Source organism: Tamandua tetradactyla, chromosome 13 (assembly GCF_023851605.1).
Source record: "Tamandua tetradactyla isolate mTamTet1 chromosome 13, mTamTet1.pri, whole genome shotgun sequence".
Taxonomy (NCBI): Eukaryota; Metazoa; Chordata; class Mammalia; order Pilosa; family Myrmecophagidae; genus Tamandua; species Tamandua tetradactyla.
In genome coordinates, this window is record NC_135339.1 from 38,874,327 (window position 1) to 38,891,005 (window position 16,679).

The 16,679-nt window shown below is 38.8% G+C and overlaps 1 pseudogene; it reads left to right on the forward strand.

The window, feature by feature from the left end:
- The first annotated feature begins 1,176 nt into the window (after positions 1-1,176).
- Positions 1,177-8,753, forward strand: LOC143653366 (60 kDa heat shock protein, mitochondrial pseudogene; annotated as a pseudogene).
- The last annotated feature ends 7,926 nt before the right edge of the window (positions 8,754-16,679 follow it).

The window sequence follows — 16,679 nt, forward strand, 5'->3', positions numbered from 1 at the left end:
ACGTGGAAGGCAAGCATTCTACCACTGAACCACCCATGCACCCATTTTAGGTTGCGTTTTAATTTTGGACCCTTACTTATTTTTATTTCTATATTATTTTGTTGTAGTAGATGTACTTTGAAAAGGCATTTTACTTTTTCTATAATTAAAAGTGGTATTATTTAACTAGTCCTTTATACTTCTTAGCACCTCTCCATATAGAAAACCCTTTCATTAGTCACAAAACACACTCCTGATGGAAATAAAATTCAGTAAGATTTCTCTGGTGGGTAATGTGTCAATATGCAGCAAAAACCTTAAAGTTATGCATGAACTTAAAACCCAGCAATTCCACTTCTAAGAATTCACCTTAAGGAGAAAATCAGAAATAGTTACAAAAAAGTAATGTTCAAGAATATTTGTTACAGTACATTTTAAAATGTCTATCAATATGAGCTTGAATAGGTAAAATGCTAGTGATTCCAAATGATGGGCAATGATTTGGAAGCTATTATGTCACATTGTTCAAAAATGTTATGGACATGGGAATTTTCACAACGTATCATTAACTCAAAAACAGTCTACAAAACCAATTGTCCATGATTATACCATTTCCACATGGCAAAAGTATAAAATGTTTGGAGTCAATGACATCTTGCTTCTAACCTGGGATCCAACACCCAGTTCTGTGGCTTAGTTCCTTATACATATGTGCTCATTTTATTTAGCCTCTTAGAGTCTCAGTTTCCTACTGTTTTTTTTTTTTTGGAAATAATGATAGTGACCTCTAAGGGTCTTTATGAGGATTTAGATCATGTATGTAGAACAGCAAGTACAAATAAAAAGAGTTTCATAAAAAGAGTTTCATGGTTCTCAGCATCAGACATGTGTGCCAGTTGGGGTTCTTTGATTACAGGCCATGGAAGCAAATTTTGACTCACTTTTGACCCACTTAAACAAAGGGGGATTTATTGAAAACAACACAGGAAGCCTGGAAAGCCAGGCCTGGAAACAGCAGAAATCATTTAAGCTTCAGGGGTTAGTAATCAGGGATCTTAAGACTGGGCTTGCAGTGGGTGGATTCTGGTAGAGAAGTAACTGCCCAGGATAATTGAATGCCAACTTGTCACTCACTTAACTTCACGCACTCAAAAGTCAAAGTCCCAGAGGGAGGAGTCCACCATCTGAGCTGAGGCCATGGCCCACCTTGTGGCTACAGGAGACACGAAAGGTGCCACCATCTGGGCCTTTAGGACAGGCACCTGGATTTTCCATCTTGGCATGATTATACACAATGGAGGTAAATTGACTCTCCCAAAGGAAATCGGGGTTCTCTTGTGAACAATGATGGTTGCTGGATGGCTATAAAATGACATATGTTCTTTTATTGTGGGAGGTGCATGGGTCAGGAATCGCACCCGGGTCTCCGGCATGGCAGGCAAGCATTCTACCACTGGACCACCTGTGCACTCTGACATATGTTCTTACATCCTGCAAACCTGTAGTAATTTTTAAATGGGGAAAATAAAAATACAGTATTTTAAAAAGGGAAAATAAGAGAGCTTTTCCACATACATGTGGTCATCCTCACAAAAGCCCTGTGAGGAACGAATCGGAATTATTTTCCTCATTTTACCAACAAAAGGAAACTGAAGCTTAGGGAAGGTAGATGACTAGCCCAAGGACCCTGGCCTTGGTTTGGAGGGAAATTGTCTGTTATTTTCTAGCCTTCCCTGCTTCCCAATCCTAAACGTCAAAGGATGCAGATTACGGTTGATACTTCCCTTCCGTAGGACCCGCTGCTCCCTTTCTGCTTGTGGTACAGACTCTGCAGAGGGTCCTGAGCTGGGGGGGCTGCTGGTGGCATTACAGCTGGTATGGCTGAGGGGCTGGGAGACATGGCATATTGCCTCCTTCACCTTTGGAGGGTGAGAAGGTAGAGAATGGAGGACCAAAAAAAACCACTGAAGAAATGAGTCAGGCTGGAGGAAAACAAAATGATAGTGGCTAAACTAAAGAGGGTGTAGTATGGAGAGCAGGCAGTGGGAGGCAGATATAAAGAAAGAAATTTAAAAAAAAAAAAAAAGCCAAAGAATTAGAAAAATGTTATATCAGCCAGGAAGGGGCCCAGTGTTAAAGCCTAACAAAACTGTCATTCTCCTCTCTGGAAAGATCACCTCTCATGATTTATTCTGATATTTGACATCCAGGTTACTGAGGGTTGTTTTCAACTTTTTATCTCTCCTTATAGCATATGGAAGAGCCCACCAGAAAGTTCAAACCAACTGCAAATTACAAGGCTCTAGAAGCTACAATGATAGCTGAATTGGTCTAGAAAGGGTCTACTTAGAATTTATTTACCCCAATATTGCATTTTTCAATTAGGGAAACTGAGCCACAGAATTACGCATAGGTCCACAACTATATACTTACTTAAAGAGATTTAAAATATGATGGTCTAGGCTAGGTGTAGGCAAACCTTTTCTGTAAAAGGCCTAGTAATAAATATGTCTAGTTTGGTGAGCCAAATAGTCTGTCACTCTTACTAAATTCTGCCTTTACAGAGGGAAAGCAGCCATGGACAAGATGTATGAAATGGGTGTGGCTGTGTTCCAACAAAACTATATTTACAAACATGGGATGGGTCAGACTTGGCCAGTGGATTGTAGTTTGCTATAGTTTGTCGACACCCAACACTAGATTGTTCATTAGATACTGTGTGAACAACCCAGAAAACCATAGGAGCAAAGGGTAAGCAGAAACATTAATTCCCATAGGCATGATGACAGCAATGACTACGACTAATGGTGTACTTCCTAGATGGTTTTCCTCATTTAATTTTTCTACCAGTCCTATGAGATTGGGTACTATTATGCTTTCCATTTTTTTCAGGAAAAGAAACAGAGACACGCAGGTCAAATAACCTGCCAGTGGCCATACAGCTAGAAGCTGACTGCATCAGGATTTGAACCCAGATGTCTCATTTCAGGACTCAAATGTGTGACAACTACACCACGTGAAAGAATACAAATATTTAGAAGTCAGGATGAAAAGCGCCGTGGTTTCTTCCAGAGGCATTGAGTGTTCCCGTGTTATTCAGAAGGCACCTTCTGATAGTTTGAACACCTTATTAAGGCATCTGTATCAACAACCTGGATGAAGCATGGGTCTGCATGTGCCTTCCCCCGCCACCCCCACCCCGCTCTGTTTCCCTGGCACATTTAATTTGTTACCTCTTCTCTCTCTTTTTCCCACAGGCTGTCTTTTGGGCTCTCTCTAGCACACACACTGAGATTTAAGGAAGGAAATCAGCTGGAGCCCACCCACCTCAGACCCTGGAAAGCTAAAGGTCTCTAACAATGAGGAATTCAAGCCCGAAGGGGAGAAGAGGACAAGTCTTGATGATTATCCTAAATTTTTGAAGCCAAACCAGGGAACACTTGAGGAAATGACTCACTGAACCCAGGAGAAAGAAAAACAGCCGACTGATGGCAGGAGAAAAGGAGGATAATATAGCCTTACTGTTAAAGCGAGGTTTAGAAGTCCACAAAGACCCAGAAAGGAAACGCTGAAATGGCCGAGTTACATTCCTGAAACTAACATGCAATATTGTTTTCTCAGGCTCATGGTAGTTTGGGCCAAGAATGAGGCAGGGAATGATTTCTTCTAGCAGAGGCAAATCTAATGTTCTTTACTGTCCCCAGATTGTCTCCTCCGCAAGAGCCCTAAGGGAAACCACAGCCATCTCTGTCCCTTCTATTCTTGAATCACAAAATTGGCTGTTGTTGACTCAGACGCTGAGATTAGTGTGACAAGCAGATGTACTTCACTGCAGTCATTAAAAACCTCCTAGCATCTGTACGGAGCCCATGGAGCCATCAACTTTCCAGCTAAAAAAAACCCTGATAGGAAAGGTTGGGGAATGTTTTCAAATATGAATGCAATTGGCTTTCATTCACTCACTAGAAACAGAAGCAAAAGTGTGGGAAAGTAAACTGTCCTTGATCTTTTCCTATCCATTTAGCGTATTCCTGATGCATTTACTTTCTTAATGCAAAGCTCTGATCAAGTCACTCCCATGCTCACAAACTGTCAAAGTCAACATGCTGCATTGGTAATGTTGCTGTGAAAACAGACGCTTTCATATATTGCTGGCAGAAGTATAAATTGATATACCTAAAGAGAGCATTTTGGCAATGTCTGCTAGAATTATAAATGCACATATGCTTTGAACTAGGAATTTATCCTCTAGCTGTACATATATATGAAATAAAGGATATATAAGGTTATTTATTGCAACACTGCTAGTAATAATAACAGATTAGATCTACTTCTACACCTGGATAGAATGTAGTAGGTCACAAGGGGTCAAAGCTTTGCTGCAGCAACTAAACACAAATGCACAAGGTGAAAGAAACATTTTGAAGAGATCAAAGAATGTGGAAACATTGAGAACTAGAGGAACTAAAATTCCAGAGGGAAATCCTTTTGTAAGTCTCAGAAGACCTAGATGCTCCAGGCTCACAATCAAAAGCCTGGAAAGCCAATTCCAAAAGATAGAGAGAAACCCGGGGCAGATGAAATCTTGCTAAAATGTAAACCTAGTCCTACCTCAATTAGATCTCTAATTGAATTAAAGTAATTAGCTCTGCATCCCATCTGCTTAAAAAAAGGAAAAGGGGATTCTTCTCAGATGGAAGATATAATCAGAAACCCCTTCAGTTCCCTTATATACAATATCCAGCATATAATTAAAATTTACTGCATATTCAAAGAAGCAGGATAGGTGATCCAAATTAAAAAATAAAATAAATTTTTAACAATCCACAGAGGATTAAGGTAATGAAGTTAAAAGAAATGTTCAATAAGATAACTATGTCTAGTATATTAAACAAAACAGAAAAAAAGTAAAGAATTCAACAGAATTGGAATTCAGAAAACAACTAGAAAAAATATGCATGGATTTAAAAACTTTTTGGGTGGGTTTAAGAACAAACTGGACCTAGAAGACAAAATTAGTGAATTCAAAGGCAAATCAATAGAAAATATTGACATTGAACACAAAAAGAAAACAAACTAGAAAGGAAAAACAGAGCATAATAAAAATGTGGGACATACTCAAAGGTAAATACATGTGCAGTGGAGTCCCAAGAGGAGAGGAGTGATTGGAAATGGAATAGAAGCTGTATGACTGAGAAACATCTGATAACGATGAAAGACATCAACCCACAGATTGAATAAGTTCAGCAATTCCTAAGCAGGATAATTACAAACAAAACCATATGTGGGCAAAACAAACAACCAAACAAACAAACATACTCTTCAGGAGAGCTACAACAAGAAAGATAACTAATTTTTCAAAAGAAGCTACATGTGGCAGCCAGGGAGGTGCATCCCTCAGATCCCATCAAGAGAACCTGCTTCAGAGACATATCTTCTTGACAGCTGCTGCACCTTCGGATCTAGTAAAACCTTCCTGCCAAGTCACAACTCCGCTGAGCTGCTTCCATCCAGTGAATGAGCATAAGACCTGGCCAAGAATTTTTCACAACTGTCCTACAGTTTGAAGCTCTTCAACCCAACCCTTCTTCTTCCTTGTCTTCTTGCAAGATGCCAAACCTGTCCCATTGTCTGAAGGCTATCCCTACCTACTCCTCTCCCATCCTTTTATCCTTTGCAGGCATTTCTCCTAATAATTCTCTTGCATTTTTAATTCCATCTTGGCATCTGACTCTCAGGACCCAAAATGACACACTATGTAAGCAAGAAGACAAACTACTGACATCTTGAAAGTGGTTAAAGAATAAAAAAGTTAATCTAGATTATATGTCAGTGAAAATATTTTCCTTCAAACAAAAGAAAGAAAATTTGTTGTCATCAACACACAAAAGTAAGTACTAAGGACAGTTCGTTGGGCAGAAGGAAAATTCTCCAACAGAAATCTAGGAAGAAATGAAAATCACTGATAGAGTACATGTGTTTAGGTTGAATTGTGTACCTCAGAAAAACATTTTCTTAATCCATGCCTTTGAGTGTGAATCCATTATAAATAGGACCATTTGAAAATGTTATTTTTAGTTGAGCTGTGGCCAACGGAATCAGGATGGGTCTTAATCCAGATTACAGGAGTCCTTTAAGGGCAAAAGAAATCCAGTAGTAATGGGAGAAAGTCACAGGGCAGAGTAAGAAGCTGGAAGTCAGTGGAACCCAGACAGGAAAGGAGAGGACATGGCCATGTGCATTGCCATTAGGAGAAAAGCCAGGAATCCAAGAATCACCAGCAGCCAACTCTAGAACACTGCGATCATTGGGAAGAAAGCATAGTGCTATTAATGCCTCTATTTTGGACCTCCTCTAGCCTCAAAATTATAAGTCAATAAATTGCTGTTGTTTAGCCAACTGATTGCATAGTATTTGTCTTAGCAGCTGGAAAACTAAGACAATACATACTTAAATAATAATAAAGACTTTAATTATAATGATGTATTTTGTAGTTTAGAACATATAGCATAGTATAAAATTTAGGACAACAATAGCACAAAATATGGCATGGAGTAAATGGAGTCAAGTTGCAGCACTGCTACATTTTGCAGGAAATGTATTGGTAAGGTAGACTGATGCAAGCCAAGGATGCATACTGAAATCTGGAGGGCAATAGTTCCCAAATGGAGGAAATTTGGCCCCTCAAGAAATATTTAGCAATATCTAGTGACACTTTTGGTTGTCACAACTGGGTTGGAAGGTTGCTAAAGGCCTCTAGTGAATAAAGGCGAGAGATGCTATTAAACATACTACATTACACAGGACAACCTCCCACAACACAGAACTATCTGACCCAACATGTCAATGAGGCTGAGAAATCTTGCTTTAGGGTAACAAGGAAAAAAAGTAATATTTTTAAAAGCTAATAAATAGAGGGGAAAATTGAATAATAAAAAGAAATGATTAACCACCCCCCCCCAAAAAAAAAAGGCAGAAAAGAGAAATAAAGCAACAAAAATAGATAGATAAGCCCTCACTCACCACTGATGGCCTGCCTCTCCACCTGCATGCCTGGCCACTGCCCCCCGAGAAATTTTTTGATTACCTGCAGTCCTTCGCCAGATGAGGCTAGTGTACAGGGCACTGACTCCTCATCTCACTCTGGCTTATGCCAAAGATGTAGAATTTGGCCGGAGGCTTAATGCTTTAAGGTGTAGACCTTTTAGTCAGTGCTGTAGCCGTTACTATGAGGTCAAAAGGAAGAACAGTGATTATGTGGTGTGACCACTGCAAAGTCAATTAACTTGAAGGATAAATATAAAAATACTCACACTAAACTTGTTCAAGATGTTGCCAATAACACAAATGAAGAGGCTGGGGATGGCACCACCACTGCTACTGTGCTGGCATGCTCTATTGCCAAGGAAGGCTTCAAGAAGATTAGCAAAGGCGCTAATCTGGTGGAAATCAGGAGAAGTGTGATATTAGCTGTTGATGCTGTTATTGCTGAACTTAAGAAGCAGTCAAAACCTATGACAACCACTGAAGAAATTTCTCAGGTTGCTACAATCTCCGCAAACAGAGACAAAGAAACTGGCAACACAACTCTGATGCAATGAAAAAGGTTGGAATAAAAAGTGTCACAGTAAAGGATGGAAAAACATTGAATGATGAATTAGAAATTATTGAAAGCATGAAGTTTGATTGGAGTTATATTTCTTCATATTTTATCAATACATCAAAAGATCAGAAATGTGAATTTCAGGATGCCTGTGTCTTGCTGAGTGAAAAGAAAATTTCTAGCATCCAATCCGTTGTACCTGTTCCTGAAATAGCTACTGCTCACTGTAAGCCTTTGGTTATAATTGCTGAAGATGTTGATGGAGAAGCTCCAAGTACACTTGTTTTGAATAGACTGAAAGTTGGTCTTCAAGTTTGTGGCAGTCAAAGCTCCAGATTTTGGTGATGATAGAACCAGCTCAAAGACATGGGTATTGCTACTGGTGGTCTGGTGTTTGGAGAAGAGGAGTTGACTCTAAACCTTGAAGATGTTCAGCTTCATGATTTGGGAAAAGTTGGAGATGCCATAGTGACCAAAGATGATGTCATGATCTTGAAAGGAAAAGGTGACAAGACTTGAATCGAAAAACATATTCAAGAAATCATTGAGCATTTTAGACGTCATAACTAGAAAACGTGAAAAGGAAAAACTAAATGAACATCTAGCAAAATTTTCAGATACAGTAGCTGTGCTGAAGGTTGGTGGAACAAATGATGTGAAAGTGAATGAAAAGAAGACAGAGTTCAGATGCACTCAACGCTACACAAACTGGTGTTGAAGAAGGTGTTATTCTGGGAGTGGTTGTGCTCTGCTTCGATGCATTCTAACTTTGGACTCACTAACTCCAAATAATGAAAATCAAAAAAGTGGTACAGAAATTATTAAAAGAACACTCAAAATTCCTGCAATAACCGTTGCTAAGGATGCAGGTGTTGAAGTTTCATTGATAGTTGAGGAAATTTTTATGCAAAGTTCCTCAGAAGTTGGCTTTGATGCTATGCTTGGAGATTTTGTGAGTAAAGTAGAAAAAGGAATTATTGATCCAACTAAGTTTGTGAGAACTGCTTTATTGGCCGCTGCCGGGGCGGCCTCTCTGTTAACCACAGAAGAAGTTGTAGGTACAGGAATTCCTAAAGAAGAGAAGGACCCTGCAATGGGTGGAATGGGTGGTAAGGGAGGGGGCATGTTCTCATTCCTAGAAAAGTGCTCTGCCATAATTAATGAACTGTGATGGGAAGCTCGAGGCAGTGTTTCTCACCAATAACTTAAAGTCATTTGAAGAAAATGACAGAAGAAAAGGCTGGCTGATGTAAAGGAAATCACTATAACCACCAGTTACTGGTTTCAGTTGACAGTACATAATGGTTTATTGCTGTTATCATCCATGCCCACAGGTAATTTATCTTGTATTTTTTTAATAAAAAGACACTTGTATATTCCTGATACCAGATACAAGAGTCATGTACCGGTGTACTGCTTTCAACTTAAATCACTGTGGCATTTTTACTGATTTTGATAAAATCAAGATTTTAGTGCTTGCCATCACTAGACGAGAAGTTAAGCAGCAGCCTTTCTGAGAAGAGTAAGAATAATTGTGTACAAAGTAAGAGAAATAGCCAATTATGTGGCAACCCTTTGTGTAATAAAAATTTATTTAAAGTTAAAAAAATAGGTAAGAAGAAAACAAAAGCAAGTTAGTACACTGTCACTACATTAAATACAAATAAATAAAACTAATTATAATACAAAGATTTGCAGATTGCATAAGTTATCAGAGTTCAATATAGCTTGCAAAAGATATATTTTAAATATAAAGAAATAGAGAGGTAGCAAATTAAAGGATGGGAAAAGTCACGTCATACAAACATTAGCCAAAAGAAGGTGTGTGTCTATATTTATTTCAGAAAAAATAGACTTTAACTCAAGAAAATTACTATAGACAAAGAGAGACATTTCACAAAAATAAAAGTCAGTGTAATAGGAAGAGACAGTCCTAAATTTGTGTGGGCCTACTAATGTAGCTTCAAAACTGATTGACCTATAAGAATAGATAAATTCACAATTAGAAGTGGACATTTTTTTTTCCGCATGGGTAGGCACCAGGAATCAAATCCAGATCCCTGGCATGGCAAGTGAGAACTCTGCCTGCTGAGCCACCATGGCCCATCCAAGAGGTGGACATTTTAAAATATCTCTCTCAGTAATTCATGGAAAAATGAATGCCATCCCAGTTATGAAATCAGTATCTTCAGATATTGAAAAATGTCTCCTGTGGGGAGGGAAAAAATCATATCCAGTTGAGACACACCAACTAAAAGACAGAGACTGTCAGAATGGATGAAAAAATAGCACACAACTAAATGCTGTCTCCAAGAAGCTTATTTCCAAAATTACTATATAGATAGGTTAAAAGTAAAGGACAGGGAAGTGATATCATCAACATGGCAGTGTAAGACATCCCCCAAAAAAGCCTTCCTAGAGATTTAGTAAATAAAAGGACAAATCTTACTTGCTTAGAACTCTGGAGGATGGCAGAGTCTGGAGAAGAACTCCAAATGCTGAATCAAAGAAATAAAAAAATCTCAGGAGAATTCCATACTGAACAGCTGGCTTATTCTCATTCCCCTCCCCCTCACTTGGTCCCTTGAAGCTTGGGAGTCCCACAGAGGAGCACAGCTTGGATCCTTCCTACCACGGACAGGGACTATAGAGCGACCTAGAGCAGTGAGACAGAACTCCATGCATATACAGGCACAGGACCAAAGTCCAAAGATCCAGGGCTGCTGAGCAGAGCTGCATACATAATGAGCCAGAAAGAGGGAGAGAGAAAAAGGGACAGAGTCTGAGATAGAAAGGCTGGAAAGAATCATTGTGCCCTTACTCACCCCAGTTTCAAAGGCTACCTAAAAGCAAAAAGACTTTTTTGAAGTGTCCCACCATTCCGGACAGACCCCATTCAGGTCCCTGGGCAGAGTATCATAACAGGGATGAAAGCAGAAGTAGAAAAGCCTCACAGAAAAAAGAAAGAGGGGAGGGTTAGACTGAACTGCTGCACGATAGGATGGGTCCCCAAACTGAAAAGTGTTAGGAAAATGGGGCACTGGGTGAAGGAAAGAATTTAAACAAATCATAAGAGCTGGGGAGAAAAGTCAGCACAAAGTCAAACAGAATAGATCAAGATTCTCAGAGAAAGAACAGAGGAAAGGAAGCTCTCTCCTGGAAGTGAAACAATTGCACAAAAAGTGCAAACTTAAAAACTGCACCACATATCCAGGGGAAGAATTTGATGAAGAAGAGCTGAGAAAATCTGAACAATGAAACGCAGGCTATTCTAAATGTCTAGAAAAAGTTAGACCAAGCATCAAAGAAGAGCCTTAACACAAAACCAGTCAACAATAAAACCCTAGACAAAAGGGAGAAACAGCCTTTCAGAATTAACTCATCAGGATACTCAACACAAAACCAATCAACAATAAAACCCTAGACAAAAGGGAGAAACAGACTTCAGAATTAACTCATCAGGATACTCAGATGCCTAGACATCAGAAAAAAATGACAGGAAACAGGAAAATATCACTCGATCGAGGGAACAAATTAAAACTTCAGAGGGGACTCAAACAATTTTTTGAGGGAACAACTTCAGAGTTGTTCAGACAAATCCCCTGAATCAATTCAAGAAGGTGTAGGAAAATATGCAAAAAGAGATAAAAGATATTAAGACAATGTATAACAATAAATAATAATTTTAAAGTATAAAAAAATAATGGAAATTATGGTAATTAAAGGTACAATAATGAGATTAAAAATACACTAGAAACATAAAACAGTCAATTTGAATAGGCAGAAGAAATAGCAAACTAGAAGACAGGACAATAGAAATGATATAGTCAGAAGAACAGATACAGAAAATAATAGAAGAAAATTGAACAGAGTGTCAGGGATTTGTGTGATGGTATGAAGTACACAAACATATGCATCATGGATATCCCAGAAGGAGAAGAGAAGGAAAAGGGGCAGAAACACTATTTGAGGAAATAATGACAAAAACTTCCCAACTCAGATGAAAGACATAAATGTACACATGTTCAAGAAACTCAACATACTCCAAACAGAATAAATTCTAACATACCTACTCTGAGACATGCTAATTAGAATGGCAAAGGCCAAAGATAAAGAGACAATTCTGAAAGCAGCAAAACAAAATTGATTCATTACATATAAATGATCCTCAATAAGACGAAATGCTGATTTCTCATCAGAAACCATGGAGGCGAAAAGGCAATGGTATGATATATTTAAAGTACTGAAAGAGAAAAACAGCCAACCAAAAATTCTTTATCAGACAAAACTGTTCCTTAAAAATGAGGGAAATTTAAAAATATTCACAAGAGAGTTCATGAACAAGAGACATGCCCTACAAGAACACTAAAGAGAGGTCTACAGGTTGAAAGGAAAAGAGAAGAGAAAGTGGCTTGGAGTGGTATGAAGAAATCAAGATCATCAGGTTCATGTGTCAACTTGGCCAGGTGGTCATGCCTGGTTGTCTGGCCTGTCTATTGCTATGAGGACATTTCATGGACTTCAACCATGATTATGTCAGCTGTATCCACAGCTGATTGCATTTGTATTCAGCTAAGGGGAATGTCTTCTGCAATGAGTGATGTTCAAGCTAGTCACCAGAAGTCTTTTAAGGAGGATTCAGAAGAGACAGCCATTCTTCCTGCTTCAGCTGGACAGCTTCTTCTGTGGAGTTCATCCAGACCATTCATCAGAGTCTCCAGCTTTGCCTGCCATAAACACTATGGACCCTTACATCCCCATAGTTGTCCAGCCAGCCTCTCCTAAGAGTTCTTTGAGGACCTTCACCAGAGTGACAAGCTTGCAGCCTGCCCTATAGACCTTCGACTCTCCATTCCCACAGTTACATGAGACACTTTTATAAATTTTATATCTACAGACATCTCCTGCTGATTCTGTTTCCCTAGAGAACCCTAGCTAATATTATCAGTAAGGGTAACTCAAGGGTAAATCAAAGCCCAATACTACTGTATCCTCTTAAGAATTACAATATAATTGAACAAGAAAAGGGCATATTTCCTGGTAACAGATGTGCAAAATATAAAGTAGTATAGTGGGACAAAAACAACATAAAGAGGATTAACAGAGGGATATAGGAGCAGAGGTCATGTATGCTATTGAAAGTAAGCTGATAGCTTTGCAAATTAGTAGATTATAGATGTAAGTTGAGTAATATAAACCCAAGGGTAACCATAACAAAAGTTTTAAAAAATGTATACAGAAACAGAAATGAGAAAAGGTTCAGCCATATATATCATAGAAGATCAACAATAAGAAAAACGAAGTTGCAATAAATGGAAAGAGAGACAAAAAAAAAGATATGGCATATATAAACCAAAGGACCAACTAGCTGAAGTAAGTACTGCCTTTACAGTAATAACACTGAATGTTAAATTAAACTCCCCAATCAAAAGACACACGTTGGCAGAATGGATAAAAAGCATGATCCAACTACATGATGTTTACAAGAGACTCACCTTTGACCCAAAGGCACGATAGGTTGAAAGTGAAAGGATGGAAAATAGGAACACTCATTCATTGCTGGTGGGAATTTTAAATGGTGCAGCTGCTGTGGAAGACAGTTTGAAAGTTCCTCAGGAGGCTAAGCATAGAATTACCTTATGAGTTAGGAATCTTGGTACGAGCTATGTACACAGAAGAATTGAAAGCAGGGACTCAAGCAGATATTTTCACACTGATGCTCATAGCAGCCTTATTCACAACTGCCAAAAGATGGAAGCAACCCAGGTGCCCATCAACATGAGTGGATAAACAATGTGGTACATAAACATGATGGAATATTACCCAGCTGTAAAACAGTAATGAAGTCCTGATGCATGTGATGAGCCACGAGCACATGGTGCTGAGTGAAACAAGCCAGACACCAAAGGACAAATATTTTATGACCTCATCGATATGAACTAATTATAATAAGCTCTTAGAGTTAGACTCTAGAATATAGGTTACCAGGGGATAGATGGGGAGAGAATGTGGAGCTGATGCTTAATTTGTACAGAATCTCTATTTACGCTGATTGCAAAAGTTTGGAAATGAATGACAGTGGTGGTAGCACATTATTGTGAATGTAATTAACAACACTCAATTATGCATGCAAATGTGGTTGAAGGGATAAGTTTTGGGCTGGGGATATTATTCAAATGAAAATTGGAAGATAAAACATGGGGCTTTATAACCCAGTGAACCCTATTTGTGGATGATGGACTGGGGTTAATAGTACAAGTATAAGAATGTTCTTTCATGAATTATAACAAATGTATGACACTAATACAAGGTATGAATAATAGGGTGGTATATTGGGGAAAAATATACCTAATGCAAACACTGGGATTGTAGTTAACAGAACCATTTTAATAGTCTTTTATCTGTTGTAACAATAAGTACCATCCTAATGTAAATAATAGCAGGGTGTATGGGAACAGTGTATTTTTTTTACATGACTTTTCTTTAAACCTACAACTTCTCTAACTAAAAAAATAATGTTTTTTTTAAAAAAGTACAGAACATAAAAATATACTATGCAAAACCTAATCTAAAGAAAACTACAGTAGCTATGTTAATATCAGACAAAATAGAGTCAGAGCAAAATTATTTACTAGGATATAGAGGGATACTACCTTATAATTAAATGGTCATTTTGCCAAGAAGACATAACAATCCAACAAAAGACCTTCAAAATGCATGAATCAAAAATTGATGGAACTAAAGGGAGAAATAGACAAATACACAATTATACTTTGAGACTTCAAATCGAACTAACAGACAGTAAATCAGTAAGTATATGATAAACAGAAAACACCATCAACCATATGAGTCCATTAAAATTTTAGAACATTCCACCAATGATGGTACATATTTTTTTTCCAAGTGAACATGGAATATTCACCATTTCCTGGGCAATAAAACAATCTTTAACACATTTTAACAAACTTCAACACATTTTAAAAAATTGGAATAACACAAAGTATGTTCTCTGACTGTAATAGAATTAAACTAGAAATCAATAATAGACATATAATAAGAAAACTCTAAACACTTGGAAATTAAACAATACTGTTCTAAATAATCCACATTTTGGTTTGCTAAAGCTGCTGAAATGCAATATACCAGAAACGGGTTGCCTTTTAACAATGGAGATTTATTAAGTTACAAGTTACAATTGTAAGGCCATGAAAATGTCCAAATTAAGCCATCAGCAAGAGGATATTTTCATTGAAGAAAGGCCGATGGCATCCAGCGTTCCTGTATTACATGAAAAGGCATCTGCTGGTGCTCTGCTCCCAGGTTACGTTGCTTTTAGGTTCTGTGTGTCCTTACTTGCTTCTCTGGGGGCACCTCTCTGAGCTCTGCATCCCGAAGATCTTCTCTCAGCCTCAGCATCCCTGGGGCATTTCTCTTTCTCTCTCTATGTCCATCACTTGGTTTCCTCTCTCTGCTCTCTGTCTGTGTTTTTATTATCTTCATAGAAGACTCCAGTAAAAGGATTAAGACTCATCTTGAATTGAGTGGGTCGTATCTCTACAGAAATACCCTAACCACCAGGTCCCACCCACAATGGGTCCGCATTCACAAGAGGGGATTCAAAGAACATGGCTTATTTTGGGGTACATAATAGTTTCAAATCAGCACACATACATCTAAGAAGAAGTTTCAAGAGAAATTAGAAAATATGCTGAACTGAAGAAAAAGAAAACATATTAAAATTTGTGTCATGAGGCTAAAGCTACACCTAGAGGGAAATTTGTGGCACTAAATACAGGAAGGACCTTAAGAAATCATAGAAAGAAGAGAGATGAATGCAATGCAAAATGAAAGAAGAAAAAAAATAAGGATAAACATAGAAGTCAATAAAATGGATAACAGAGAGAGAGGGTGACATCATCAACATGACAATGTAGACAGCTACTGAAAATCTCTTCTCAGATATTCAGCAAAAATAGGATAATTCTCATTTGTTTAAAACTCTGAAGGAAGAGACTGGGGAAGATCCCACAAACATTGAATCAAAGAAAGAAAAAATATCAGGTAGGAAATTTCTATCCTGGACTGGCTGATCCTGTCCCCTCCCCCTCATTCAGTCCCACTCAGTTTGGGAAATTCCCAGAGGCAGCATCCAGGATCCTTCCCACTGCCTATTGGTGACGTAGACTATAAAATCTCTCATAGCAATGAGACAGATCACCACCTATATCCAGGCACAGAGTCCCAAGGCCACAGGGATCCATGGCAGGATTTAAGTTGCAGGAAAGGGCAGATTACAAAAGGCAAGCAAGGAGAAATTTCCAAAATGGAAGATGATTAGGAAGGGAACCATAGCATCTTCTCTAAAAACAGCAAGTAGCCAGGCAGAAACTACTTAAATCAGCTGTTTGGGGATCCAGAGAGCAGGGGAGGACATTTCAAGGCCCAGGTCAGTCTCTTCATCCCTCCCTGACCTGGGCCTCTTTCCTACCCTGGCTGCTAGTGTGCAACCCCCACTCTTGAGGAAAACAGCAGCCGGATGCCCAATACTTGCCTGGGGGGCAGCTGCAGTCTGGGACAGCTGGGGGGTCCTCTGCCACAAGTAAAGTATGGCACAAGTAAAGTGATACATCCCCACATTGAGCCATATTTTAGCCAGCAAACTGAGGGCACAGAAAGTCGGCAGTTTCCACCCCACACAGTCAGACACAGTCAGACACTGCTGGGGCTCCGAGGATGATCAAGTCACCAAACAGTGCCATCTGCTGAGCAGGCCAGAAAGTGCAGGAGAACTGCAGGGCTTTACAGAGCCTCTCCACACACTATACCAGGCCCGCTGCAGCAGGTCTACAGCCCCTGCTTAGGTACCCAGCCCTGTTTTGGCTGAAAAATATGTAAGACACAACTATCAAAGAAGTACCCTAATAAAAACCCAGGTAATAACTAAATCCTAGACAAGACAGAAATTGACCTTCAGAATAGACCCATCAAGATAATCAAATGATCAGATATCAACAAAAAAATCACAAGGCATATGAAAGCTCAAGAAGAAGTAGCCCCGTCAAAGGAACAGAGCAAAAAGTCAAAGGAGATACAGAAT